Source organism: Glandiceps talaboti, chromosome 7 (assembly GCF_964340395.1).
Source record: "Glandiceps talaboti chromosome 7, keGlaTala1.1, whole genome shotgun sequence".
Taxonomy (NCBI): domain Eukaryota; kingdom Metazoa; phylum Hemichordata; class Enteropneusta; family Spengelidae; genus Glandiceps; species Glandiceps talaboti.
In genome coordinates, this window is record NC_135555.1 from 24,609,042 (window position 1) to 24,624,061 (window position 15,020).

The 15,020-nt window shown below is 35.6% G+C and overlaps 2 protein-coding genes across 2 annotated transcripts in view; both read right to left on the reverse strand.

Annotated features, from left to right (window-relative positions):
- LOC144437574 (glutathione synthetase-like) overlaps window positions 1-4,135 on the reverse strand; it is a 52,525-nt gene extending 48,390 nt beyond the window's left edge. The window contains exon 1 of the mRNA XM_078126536.1: window positions 4,099-4,135. The gene's annotated coding sequence lies outside the window, so the exon portion shown is untranslated. The remainder of the gene's footprint in view (window positions 1-4,098) is intronic.
- The window catches only part of LOC144437867 (uncharacterized), a 435,833-nt gene that overhangs the window by 282,015 nt on the left and 138,798 nt on the right, over window positions 1-15,020 (reverse strand). The gene's annotated exons all lie outside the window — the stretch shown is intronic.

Below are 15,020 nucleotides of genomic sequence, written 5' to 3' on the forward strand. Positions count from 1 at the left end.
TTGAGTCAATTGGTGGTTAAGTATGCTTCAGTAGGTACAATAATGTGAGTACTTTAAATGTGCGGTAAAAGCCACACCTAAACACATATAAACTCGGCTTGTGTCCCTTTTAAAATGTCTACTTGCACTTAGCTCCATTTCACATTCATTGACATTTGTTCTCTACATTTGACTTTCAATAGTGTGTCTGTATTTGTCAATGTCAATATGTGTGATGATGGGTGGATGGGAGAGGGTGCATGTCAAGTGCAAGTCTAGAATTCTTCAAATCAAATATATATTTCTATCAATTTACCAAAGTATACAATCATTAAAATGTTTCACAGAATCTTAATTAATAAAAGTCCTATTGATGAACAAAAATGTCCCTGCTGCAGCTAGTGCAGGTTTAATATATATTCTAAATATACAATGTGCCTGTACAAATACATGCACAGCTACTCTACATGCATACATGTATGGTGGTACACTTCTATATTGAAATTTATTTTGAGTGTAAAAGAAATATTCAACATAGGAAACCTTGTACATCCTAGCACTAGGGTGGGCACATCCTAGTGTTAGAATGTGGCCACATCCTTACAGTGCTAAGAAGAAGAGCACAGCTATGTACCAGCTGTGTGCCTCACAGTCCCGTTACAGGGTACATTTTTCCAAATGGTTGTGAAAAATATGCCTGTTGCATGGATGTGGAATACCACCCTGTGCCATGACTTTTGCATCCCAGCACCATAGATGTGTACTACTACACTACTACATACCTAGCACACAGTTGTGCACATACTGCATACCTAGCACACAGTTGTGCACACATATGTAACAGCTATGGTCCTGTAGCAACCATTTTGTTCATATCTGACTAGCATTGCTCACATAGCTGGTACATGGATAACATAGCTGGTACATGGCTGTGGGGAATACCTATGTTACAGCTATGCTAACATATATACATGTAGCTGGTACATGGCTGTGGGGGGGGGGGGAAGCTCTAAGTTGTACATGGATGTTGTAAAAACCTATGCTGCATTGCCATTTTTCACATCCATGTTACATTGATGTTGGCATACCAGTTACATATCTGTCTGTCAAATCTAGGTATGTTACACCTAGTGTGTTGGTCAGAGCTGTTAAGGGACATTGTACACATAGCTGGTACAGCCCCCGTGGCTCCACTGAGATGGTACAGCTATGTGCACACCGCTGTCCTATAGGTATGTGAATGTTACAGGGGGTATAAGGTTTCTTTTACCTGTCCAGTTGTTGTTATAAAGCTTGAGTAACAAAATTTTCATTTACCTAGGGAAACATTCATCAAATCTACACATCATAATATCTATTGTTCATATGGTGACCTTTCTAAATTCATCACCTAGCTAAACTTATAGTTCTCCATATGGTGACATTTCTATTTTTATACAGGGAAACATTCATCAACTTAAGGACACCTAGCTAACACTGTCAGCTAATCTTATGGTTCTTCATATGGTGACATTTCTATTTTTATTGATGTTGACTTTGTTCTGATTTAGACCATCATTCTTATGTATTATGAGGACCAAGGGCTTATAATTTTATATTTCTCTCAACAACAAAAAGGTACAGGTACGTGTTTCTCTGTATTCATGTCAAGATGCAATGTATTGTGCATTTACCGTATTTAAACCACGACCACTTGCTAAACAGACAATCTAACCATGGATATAATACATCCATGGTCTAACAAACACAATTTTATTGTACTATATACTGTCATTAGGTGTTATTCACTAAATTACTAATCACTGATAAATAGGTAAAATCTACATGAGTTACCCATGTATTTTACTGGGGTTTACCATGTATTTTACTAGGGTTTACCATGTATTTTACTAGGGTTTACCATGTATTTTACTAGGGTTTACTATGTATTTTACTAGGGTTCACCATGTATTTTACTAGGGTTCACTATGTATTTTACTAGGGTTTACCATGTAATTTAATACTAGGGTTCACCATGTATTTTACTAGGGTTTACTATGTATTTTACTAGGGTTTACCATGTATTTTACTAGGGTTTACTATGTATTTTACTAGGGTTCACTATGTATTTTACTAGGGTTCACTATGTATTTTACTAGGGTTCACTATGTATTTTACTAGGGTTCACTATGTATTTTACTAGGGTTCACTATGTATTTTACTAGGGTTTACTATGTATTTTACTGGGGTTTACCATGTATTTTACTAGGGTTTAATGTATTTTACTAGGGTTTACCATGTATTTTACTAGGGTTTACTATGTATTTTACTAGGGTTTACTATGTATTTTACTAGGGTTCACTATGTATTTTACTAGGGTTTACCATGTATTTTACTAGGGTTTACCATGTATTTTACTAGGGTTCACTATGTATTTTACTAGGGTTTACTATGTATTTTACTGGGGTTTACCATGTATTTTACTAGGGTTTACTATGTATTTTACTAGGGTTTACCATGTATTTTACTAGGGTTTACTATGTATTTTACTAGGGTTTACTATGTATTTTACTGGGGTTTACCATGTATTTTACTAGGGTTTAATGTATTTTACTAGGGTTAACTATGTATTTTACTAGGGTTTACTATGTATTTTACTAGGGTTAACTATGTATTTTACTAGGGTTTACTATGTATTTTACTAGGGTTTACCATGTATTTTACTAGGGTTTACCATGTATTTTACTAGGGTTTATCATGTATTTTACTAGGGTTCACTATGTATTTTACTGGGGTTTACCATGTATTTTACTAGGGTTCACTATGTATTTTACTGGGGTTTACCATGTATTTTACTAGGGTTCACCATGTATTTTACTGTGGTTCACTATGTATTTTACTGGGGTTTACCATGTATTTTACTAGGGTTTACCATGTATTTTACTAGGGTTCACTATGTATTTTACTGGGGTTTACCATGTATTTTACTAGGGTTTACCATGTATTTTACTAGGGTTTACTATGTAGTTTATGTATTTTACTAGGGTTCACTATGTAGTTTATGTATTTTACTAGGGTTCACTATGTAGTTTATGTATTTTACTAGGGTTTACCATGTATTTTACTAGGGTTCACTATGTAGTTTATGTATTTTACTAGGGTTTACCATGTATTTTACTAGGGTTCACTATGTAGTTTATGTATTTTACTAGGGTTCACTATGTATTTTACTAGGGTTCACTATGTAGTTTATGTATTTTAGTAGGGTTCACCATGTATTTTATTAGGGTTTACTATGTAGTTTATGTATTTTACTAGGGTTCACTATGTAGTTTATGTATTTTACTAGGGTTCACTATGTAGTTTATGTATTTTACTAGGGTTTACCATGTATTTTACTAGGGTTCACTATGTAGTTTATGTATTTTACTAGGGTTCACCATGTATTTTACTAGGGTTTACTATGTATTTTACTAGGGTTTACTATGTATTTTACTGGGGTTTACCATGTATTTTACTAAGGGTTTACCATGTATTTTACTGGGGTTTACCATGTATTTTACTAGGGTTCACGGATTTAGGATATTATGGTCTGATATTATAGTACATATATATATAGTGGCTGTTGAAATGGCAGCAGTGGGATTTTGAACTGGTATGTGGTATCGGTGAGATGCTAAAATCACAAAATAAGTAATGTGCAAAGTTTAATAACCTTAGTGATTACAAAGTTATGAATGAACGTAAAATGTGACCCGCCAGGTAATATTCCATTTACTATTTACATCTCCCTCGATCATCCCCAAGAACCGATTTGTAAAAATTGACCAGCCCCCCCCCCCTACAAATTGTAATACAATTACTGCAGACTCTCTAAACGTTACAGATCTTCAACAGTTTTTTGCTGAATCACGATTGTTGATGACATAGTTCTACGACAAAGGTAAAGAAGTTCAGTCAACTCCACAGTGTCACCGATTACGGAGACACCCCCGGGACTCCCGGTAGGAGAAATGGGCACAGAATATGGCCATGGTCGAAACAGTTGCTCAATGGTTCCTCCTTAATGTGAATGTCGAATCATACAAACTTGTTATTGCCACCAATTTCGAGGGTTTTTACTACAAAGTTCATACTTACATGATGCCAAGCAGACGTCTCATTCATGCAGTGACCTCAGAATGCCAATTAAAGGTCAAAGGTTAATCTATGTAACTCACCAATGACGGCGCACCATTCATGCACAGAACACGACGCGACACTATATGAATGTACTGGTATTCGGTTTGTAGATATTGATGAGATATGAAAAGGAATATACAAAACTTGAATACTGGGTATAATGCGTCTTTGGTGTTACGGTCATGTAACACCAAACATGTCATTTTTCAAGTTGACGTACGTCGACTCCACACTTTGAGAGCGCGAGCTGATCAATGAGCACAGGCACTCGAACCAATCTATGTGATTTTTTATGTATATACGATACAGATCTAATCGAATGCCTGTGGAGCTGAGTTTTTTTACTAGGGGTAAGCCATTTGATCTCGGTGGGGGGTGACAGCGATTTTTATTGCAAGAGAGAGCAACAAGACAGCAGTTTTTTTGTCAGGTAGGGGTGCGGTACAGCAAATGTTCTTTTTTTTATTATTATTAATATAATTAATATTATGTTTTAAATTTGACTTTTCGTCGCGTCGCGTCGCGCACCTTTTATTTTTGAAATTGAATTTCTTCATAACAGGAGACATACATAATGAATGAAGCTTATTTCAAACAAATTAAAAGATATCAATAAATGCAGCTTTAAATATTCCAAAAGTGGCTAGTAAAATTGGAAAGTAGACATTAAAAGTTAAATAGAAGTTTGAGGGGGAGGGTACGGGGGTACCCTCCCGCCCTGGAGATTTTTGAATTTCATGGACTAAAAGAATGCTTTCTGGTGCTATTTTAAAATGTCGAGGTAGTAAATTTTTAATCAAAACACAAGGGAGCAGTGGGGGGGAAGGGGTACTCCAAATTTTTGAAATTGAAGAACTAAAAGAATGCTTTGTGATGTTATTTAACATGTCAAGATGGAAACAATATGACTTTGAATCAAAATACAAGAGAGTAGTGTGGGGGTGGGTACGGGGTTCCCCTCCCACCCTTAGAATTTTTTGGAGTTTAAGGACTAAAAGAGTTCTATCTAGCGAGTGTTATTTTAACATGCCAAGGTGATAGCAATAGGTTATAACCAACGTTTCGACCACACATGGGAGGTCTTCCTCAGGGTAAAATCTGGCCGGCAGAAGAACCTATAGTTATAGTTCCTCGTATGGTAAGAAAGGGCGACTGTAAAAAGAGTCGCCCTTTCTTACCATCAGAGGAGCAAGGTCCTTCTGCCCGGTCGGATTTTACCTTGGAGACATCCTGTGTGTGTGGTCGAAACGTTGATAATAAAGTATTTTAACCATAGACAACCAGACTTATGCTTTTATCAAACCTAATCTAATTTACTTCAAGTCCATGTCTCCTAATTGGTGCATCCCTTTTGTAGTTGGACTGAGTGCAGTTTTTATCTAGATTTCAAACTCATCAATAGGATTTCTGCCCCCACTAAGGCACTTGTTACCTGAGATATGTATCAGAATATTTCTATCAGTATACAATAAAATGTCGATAATATCGATAATAATGTCGTATTTAGCCAACTATATATGAAAGGGGTAAAATTACACTTGTTTCTGTGATCACTCACCGTGACCGCGAAGAAGAGTACGCGCGATGCATGAGTGACATTAAAGTACAATTTGTTACATGCCATACCATTTAAAATTACTTTATCATTATTATGAAAAAATACAGGATTCATTCAAGGTACTAAGTCAAATCACCTTTCCTAGTAATTTGATTTGATGGTAGTAGTTTGGTTTGTTTCAGCATTGGCCAATATTTAGTATAAACCTTTGACAAGAAACTTTAATTTAAAGTTTAGGTGCCGCCGCGGCGGCGCCAGGAACACAACAACCTTGGAATATGACATTTATATCTAGTTTCTGTACTTGCAGCACAACAATATTTTTTAGCTCATACCCTGGAAACAAGTTTGTTTTTTTCTGTTTTGAGTTGGTCAGCAAATTATTGTCCTGCTTTTGAGGCGGCGACAATTTTTTTTTGAAAATCCTCCAGCCCCGAAATCAAATGTTGTACCCCATAGCGAAAATTCTTCCTTTTCTTGATTTGCCATTTCTTTAGAAATACCGGTATTAGTATTTCTGTTTCTGTTTCTGCTGACTCGGTAATACTAATAATTATCACATCAAGTTTGTGACTGTACGTGTGTCACCCTGGACATCATTAGTAATGGTGACACTAAAAGTTGTGAATATGTACGTGTGTGGACATCATTAGTAATGGTGACAAGAGTTATGTGTTAACGTTCTGACACTAAGTTGTGAATATGTACGTGTGTGGACATAATAGGAGTATTTGTTTTTGCATAGAGTATGGTTTTCAATTCTCGTAATTACGACTTTTCGATTCTCGTAATTACGACTTTTTTCTCGTAATTACGACTTTTTTCTCGTAATTACGACTTCTCAATTCTCGTAATTACGACTTTTCGATTCTCGTAATTACGACTTTTTGAATCTCGTAATTACTTGAATCGTAAAGACATTTCGATTCTCGTAATTACGTCGCAATTCTCCGGTAAGTTGATATCTAACTGGAAAAATCACTCTGCCATTTTAAGTTCATGTTATAAGCAACAGCTGAGTTCTCAACAACACCCGATCATCGGGTAGTAAGTACATTTAAGGTGAACTGAACACTCTAATATAAGTCCAGTGAAATTACATAACACCAATAGGTTAAAAAAAGAAATGGCAATGAAATAACGTGTTCACATATGTACACACATATACTGGATGCAACAAGAAGTTAGTAGGTTCACTGCAATCTGTCAATGAACTTAGCCGAATAATAAACACAAAACAAGAATTCCAGAACAACAAGAATTCTTCATCAGCAAAGAATTTGTTCAAATAATGGAGTCCAATATTAAACATATAGATATTCTTCTGAAATTCGGACACAACTCCAACTTATATCCAATGATGAAGATGTAGGGAAACTGTCCAATACAAGACAGGATTACGACTGATAAAAGAAGGATCAATAAAGTTTCTATCTGGGGACGTCTCGCCAATGCCTTCCTACTAACACCCTGATATACCAGGGTCAATAACCTCGACAAACCGGTCACTTGGCTAACTGACCCTCAAACCAATATTATTATACCATACCAAATACATATATTCAAGTATTTATCAACCGTGGAAAAGGTCTCCACACATTTTCAAACTTGATCGAACGACCTACGGTGCCACGTTATTGAATTTTAAATTTCAAAACCGTATAAATCTGATTTACCTTAATGAAGAAAATTCTAAACTAAAGTTGTGAATTTTACCAAATATCAGATGGTAAATACTATTTTCTTCAATTTCAAACCCATTATTGATTCATTTTGCCGACATATAATGAAAGCATATTCTTCGCTGTTTTAATGCACTCGAGTTTTTTTTAAAGAAACGAAAAACGCAATCAAATCATACAAACCGGTTACCGTGTCAAACACTCTATAGTACATCTGCTTAGTACATCACAATTATAAGATTCGTGTCTGAACAATTCAAAAATTGAAAAATAACAAACAATAAAAAAATCATAATTTCATAATTACGACAATCAAAAAGTCGTAATTACGAGAATCGTAAAGTCGTAAATACGAGAATAGAAAAGTCGTAATTACGAGAATCAAAAAGTCTTAATTACGAGAATCGAAAAGTCGTAATTACGAGAATCGAAAAGTCGTAATTACGAGAATCAAAAAGTCGTAATTACGAGAATCGAAAAGTCGTAATTACGAGAATCGAAAAGTCGTAATTACGAGAATCGAAAAGTCGTAATTACGAGAATCGAAAAGTCGTAATTACGAGAATCGAAAAGTCGTAATTACGAGAATCAAAAAGTCGTAATTACGAGAATCAAAAAGTCGTAATTACGAGAATCTTTTAGAACGATTCTCGTAATTACGACTCGGAGAATTAAACCTGTGATTATTATGAAAATCTAAAACATGTATATATTAGTAAAGTTCATGTTCGTATAAAACATGTGGCGTCTTACGATGTTTTTATCACCATGCATGGCACCATGTGACCTATTTTTGATCAGCAAGGCGCAAGCTCCAAATACATTTTATGCACTTCGTTGAAAGCGCTTAGAATGTAGTACTATATAAGGGTAATGTTACTTGATGGAGGGGGGCGAAGAAAATGGCATAAAAACAAGTTACTTTCCGAATTTTAAGGCTGTGACTATTTTGATGTGATTGCTTATATTTTCCATGTTACCTCTAACTCCATTCCTCCGCAGCAAACCAAAAACAAAACAATACTACATATTTGATAATGAGAGGGTGATGTGTCCCCTTCTAAATATGGACCTTGGGAATCCCAAAAGTCAAATGGTTCACTCCTAAATCCCGCGCTCAGAGTGATAACTGACTTGCTACTAACTGTTGTTGGCTTACCACATTCAAAAAGTCGTAATTACGAGAATCGAAAAGTCGTAATTACGAGAATTGAAAAGTCGTAATTACGAGAAAAAAGTCGTAATTACGAGAATCGAAAAGTCGTAATTACGAGAATTGAAAACTCGTAATTACGAGAAAAAAGTCGTAATTACGAGAATCGAAAAGTCGTAATTACGAGAATTGAAAACTCGTAATTACGAGAAAAAAGTCGTAATTACGAGAAAAAAAGTCGTAATTACGAGAATTGAAATCTCGTAATTACGAGATTTTAAATTTTATTTTTTTCCTTACAACTTGGCACTAATACGCTTCCGTACTATCAGGGCTCAAAGTGAAGCTTCACCAAAGTGTATTTTATATAAGCATTTAAATGATTTGTTTTGTATTCAGTATTATTTATGTAAACCCTTACCACTGCATTTAAAGAAATTAATCGCTAAATATAGATTGTCGTCACATAGTTTAGCCATAGAAACCGGACGCTATCAAACTACAGCCAGGAATTTGAGAAATTGCCCAAAGTGTAACAATGACATTGAGGATGAGTACCATTTTGTTCTTAAATGTCCTTTCTACACCGACCTTCGCTCCAAATACATTAAACCATATTATTGGAAGAAACCATCTATGTTCAAACTTGTACAGTTATTCTCTGTCCGTAATGTAAAGCAAACGTATAATTTAGGACAATTCTTGAGACATGCAGGAAATTATGTAAGGTATTATTTGCAATATATATACTTCTGGTTGGTTTTGTTCATTCTCCATATATATTTTAATTCTGTGTACAGTCATGTAAATTTATCTTTGGTTTTGTATGTTACTGATGAGCAGTAATGCTCAAGGGGAATAAATAATTGTGAAATAATTCTATAGACTATGGTTTTTGTATAGGCTATGGTTTTTGTATAGACTATGGTTTTTGCTGGTATTCCATGGAACGTGTTTTCTAAGGTTGCCATATTGAAGCTTCCTTTTAGCATTGCTTGTCTGTGCTTTAACACTGTCTGTTTTGGTGTAGCATTGGCGAACAAAGCGACAGCCCGTTGAGTTATTTCAATGCCATGTTCGTCAGTAGTTGTATCCGGGTCCCGGGTTCAACATCCGTATCGTAGGATAGGATGGACAAATGTAAAACATGACTTTATTTTGATGTCTTTGGGTGCGGGTTTTAAGTTCCGGCGTAGAAATTCTAATGTTCTGTTGGTTTTAGCTATTTTGCCATTAATGTGGTGATAATTCAATTCCCAAATTGAGGGTGCTGTGCATGGTGTTCCATTTGTCAGCCCAAGAGACGAGAGAATCTAGATCTTTTTGAAGCTGAGAATCGTCGTTCGGAAAGTTGAGTTGTCTGTATAAAAGGCAGTCATCTGCAAGGAGGTGTAGTATGATATCTTTGGAAATATTATCGCAAGATGTCACGTTATTAATAGGAAGAGGAGAGGTCCTATGGTAACCTGTGGAACACCCGAGTCAACTCTGGTTTTGAAAATTCGCCATCAACAGCAACACGTTGTTGTCGCATGATTAGAAAGGATTTCATCCACTTTTTTTTTTTAGAGTTTTATCACGAATTCCACAATAGTGCAATTTGTGTGGCAGGCGTTGGTGTGGAACGACATATAATGTTTTTGAAAAGTCAAGAATTATGGGATCTGTAACTTTAAATTTACTTGTGTCAATATTATGTGCTAGATCACTGATTGTAATAATCAGTTGTGTATCACATAAACTAATTATTGGCTGCCGTTTAGTATGTTGAATTCCTCTCAGACGTGTATATACGATACTGTCGATTATGTGTTATGTGCATTTTACAAGACATTGAATTCATAGATACGGGTCTATAGTTGGTGGGATCAGTTTGGTCATTTTTCTTGAAAATGGTTGTCACAAGTGAGTTGAGCCAGTCGCAAGGAAGTAAATGAATTGTAACATTTGTCCAGATGTATCAGCAGTTTATTTTAAGATTCTGGCTGAAATGTCATCTGGACTTCTTGCTTTATTAACGTTGATATTTTAAAGAAGTTTAGTGGTACCATCTACTGATTATTTTCTGGCATGAATGGATACGGACTGGTTCCAATGTCGGGGATATTAGTTGTATCTTCGTGTGTGTGAAAATAGACTGGTATTGTTTGTTGAGAACTTCGGCTTTTGATGTCGCATCAGAGTGAAGTTTTCCATTTGATCTCAGTGTTGATATTCCAAGAGTGTCTTGTCGCTTAGATTTAATATACGGCCAGAATGATTTACTATTTCCCTTGTCTAGACCATAGTTGGTGGAGGGTCTATATCTAGACTTGAGGCGATGGTATTGAGAAATATACGTAACTTTCGAATTCGTGTGCTAGGTGAAGCTGCATTTTAAAGTATTTACGTGCTTTTAAGGGATATTTAGAGTACAAAGCAGATTCCATTAAAAGTAAAATCGCTCTTGTAGGATGAGAACTAAAATGGTTCAAACACTTCCATCATCCCCAAAATAATCAGTTTTTATCATACATTGTCATTGGACTATTGATCTCGCCCCTAAGGCTAACTTGTTTGTGTTCCGACTGCTGTTTTTTTTCATATTCCAGAGGATGATCTCCTGTGAGGGATAACTGAAATCAATCTGATTAATATATAATGATGTGACATCGTCGCGTTCCATAGCTTTAGTGTCAATTATTATCCAATTTGTTGTTTCGGGCGACTGATAGATTGAGATTTGTACACCTAAATGTTTGTGTATAGATTGCTTAACAAGATGATTTATTTTCATGGCAGCGTTTGGAGACTTTCTGACTTTTTAAAATTATTTATTTATATATATTATATGTACAAATATTATTAGGTGCATGATATTCTAGTACATTAAGTGTAATGGATACAAATCATAAAAATGATAATGATAATAATACTAATAATATTTTCATATTGTTGGGTTTTGTATTTTTCTCTCTTTCAACTTAACCTTAGAATGCAAGATATGTGGTGTTAAGACTTATCAGGCTTCTTTAACCATGATTGTAATAGCATGGTACTAACCACAGACTACTGCTATATGTAATGCACAGACATTATAATTAGTTGGTAATAGTATGATGACGTAAGTATTTTCATAAAACATTTCTTATGCGAGATTTAGACTCATATAGTAGCTATTCAATTCAATTCTATTCAATTCAATAACTTTATTTATCCCAAATGGGCAATTCATTTTGGCGGACAGAACATAATCAAATATACACATCAAATATAGACGGAAAATAAGAGGCAACAGACTGGTACAAAGAAACAAAAACACGATAAGAGGTTACACTTACAGAACATTAAAAACAATTCTTACTAAAAAATGAGTATCTAAAATGTCTTATTTAAAAGCCGCACAGCGGATGGAATAAAAGAGTTCTTATGACGGCTTGTCCTACAAGTTGGGCATCTAAGACGTCTTCCTGATGGAAGGAAATCGAATTCATTTGTTAAAATGTGGTCTGTATTTAAAATTGAACGAGCCTTTCTCACGATTTGTTGATTGTAAAATGACAAAAAGACTTCTTTGTGGTACGCCAATAATTTTTGAACTTATGGTGACAATTCTTTCCAGAGAATTTCGGTTCTTCAAATTTAAATTACAAAACCAGCAGATAACAGAAAAGCTTAGTATGGTTTCAATGAAAGATTTGTAAAACAATGATAGTATGGTGTTATCTACTGAAAAAGATGCCAGTTTCCGAAGAAAGTACAAACGCTGCTGACCCTTTTTCAAAATAGCCTCTGTATTTATATTCCACTGTAACTTGTCATCAAGGATGGAACCTAAATAAGGATATTGTCGTACTAATTCGACTACTTGACCATGTACTGTTGTCTCCTCAACACTATGTTGTTGTCTCCTAAAGTTGATGATCATATCCTTTGTTTTAGATATATTTAAGTTCAGATAGGAATTGTCGCATCAGTTTACAAATTCATCTAGTGCGGGTCCGTGATGTTGTTCTGACCCCTGCAGAAGTGAGACAAGGGCACTGTCATCTGCAAATTTTACAAGGTGACGGCTATTCAGAACCTGTAGAATAATATATCAAGTATGTGGAAGATATGGGATAGCTAGGGTCATTATATTTTCATTCGTGATAGGGTTAGGGGTTGGAGTTGTCGTATTTTGATATTTGCAGGGAGGGGGAGAGAGTATGGCAGAAACCTCAGACCACCAAACAGTGGTGTGGTGGTTTGAGCAAAGAATATATATATGAATAACTTTTCTGATCCTTTTAATTCGGGAGTATTCTTATAATCAGTGTTTCAGTCTAGTCTTCAATTGCACACTTTTCCGTGTAAATTGTATTTTCATCGGGGATAAAGCTATTAGGAGAAATGTTCTATGCAGACTACATTTATTAAAATGTATTGGTATTTAATTGAATTGAGTACATTTTGAGACCCACACAATAGCACCCCCCCCCCTCTGAAAGAATGGTATCGTCCAGAGCATAGGCTGCCTATCGCTTCCAAGCTGAACTGGCTGTGGGCGACCATCAACATGACCAACCGATGGGTAATGATGGTAATGTAAGTACGTAAGATACTGGCCGGATATACTTGTACACTCTCAAATGTACCCATCTTTAGTTTGTTTACACACACAGTCTCTACATTTACATTTGGAAAACTATGCCGGTGATAAATTTGGTTACATGCGACATGCTACGCTGCCACAGTTGAGTTACCGGAGTATGCGTAAATATTTTACTATTGACCTGCAAGTAAAGTGTACACAATTTAGATCTAAAGAAATCTCTCTATTCATACTATTGTTAATGGTTAGACAATAGTCTATATTGTCACAACGACTATCGTTATATAATATTCTATTGTTTTATACGAATATTGTTCAACCAGGCCAATAAATAGCTATGATAGTTCAAGTAAAGACAAGAAAGAAACATTGTCTGTGGTTCAACTCCAAATATATCTGTTAAGGTGCAGCAATAGGGGCAGACCGATTTGTGGTTTTCATTTAATTATCTGGGTTTTTTTATACCAAGAATGATGTTTTTAGAACCCCCCCCCCCCCCAAGTTGAGAGGGGGTTTTAGCTGTTCTAATGTGCCCTCCCATTGCATTGGTGGTGAAGGATTCTACCCTCCCTCACACCGGGGTTCTACTTCCATGCTCACACACTGGACTTCAAAGTGCCCACCAGCCCATCTAACACAGTGAATGCATGGTTTACCCACTCCCCACCAGAGGGATGTGGGTATTGTTGTTGAGCTGCCCCCTCTTTTTTGAGGCTTATTCCGAGCTAAGTTTTCAAATGAGACTGGTCTGATCGATCTTCATATCGATTTTGATTACGCTGTTTATGTAATACCATGTACTGCAGAGCTCGACCTTCTGACCTCCCTAACAAATATATATGTTAGGAATTTGTCTATCGGTCTTTGTGTATGTATGTATGTATGTATGTATGTATGTATGTATGTATGTATGTATGTATGTATGTATTTGAAAGATACGACATTAGGCCAGGAAAAATGAAAAAGCTGTTCAACCTACCATGTATTTTTTTGGTGATATCCTCATGCGGGCTTCGCATTTGTTTCAAAATTAAGATATTTCTTTATATTTCTGAATAGTACATGTAACAATATACATTTGAGTCTATTATAATATCTCATACAGTGGTTTACTTGGCTCTGATGATGCATACAAGCATTAAATTAAGCTGTTGCATATCCTATGTGCACTAAACAAAATAGAGCAAATGTTTACGACCATAGGAGTGGGCTGAGCAGTCATTGGGTCATCAAAAGTCTGAAAGTCTTGAAATGTTTTGCTCTTTATTCGGATTTTTGGAACCAAATTAAACTTCAGGAGAAGTCATTTACCAAGTACACATCCGCAAAATATCTTTCAGCTTTGCCACAACAAAATACACTCCCAGATAATATGTAATGCAGCGCATAGTATAATTGTTTCAATTTTGGTATTTTATTACCATATTCAAGCATTGTAAGACTTTAAATTATGTCTATGGTTTGATATTTTATGCCTCTAAATGGCCCCCTACACTGTCTTATTTTCATTTTTTTTTCAACTTTGGAGTTGTCTTCTTCCAATCAGTAGCAATCAAGGTGATAATTGTCTTTCTCCCAAAACAAGATGGATGGTGTCTGGCTAAGTACCTCCCTGTATAGGTTAGAGCTAATTAGAGACATCTCCGTATGCGTGTGAAATCCACATCCTGTGGAAAGTCTATGAATTGTGTACATTTCCTAACTGTAGCTATGCAGACAAATTGCACGAGATACGGTATCAAGATGACTGAATAAGTTCTATCTAAACTCGACCTGAAATATTTTGCTATCATGAAATATGGTTTGTTTTATCCTTGTCAAGCATTGTGAAAAAATGAAATTCTACCTACCCAAATATGGAAAGCCGTTCAGGCCAAAAGTATTTTTTTAAATTTTGTTCGTACTTACAAACTA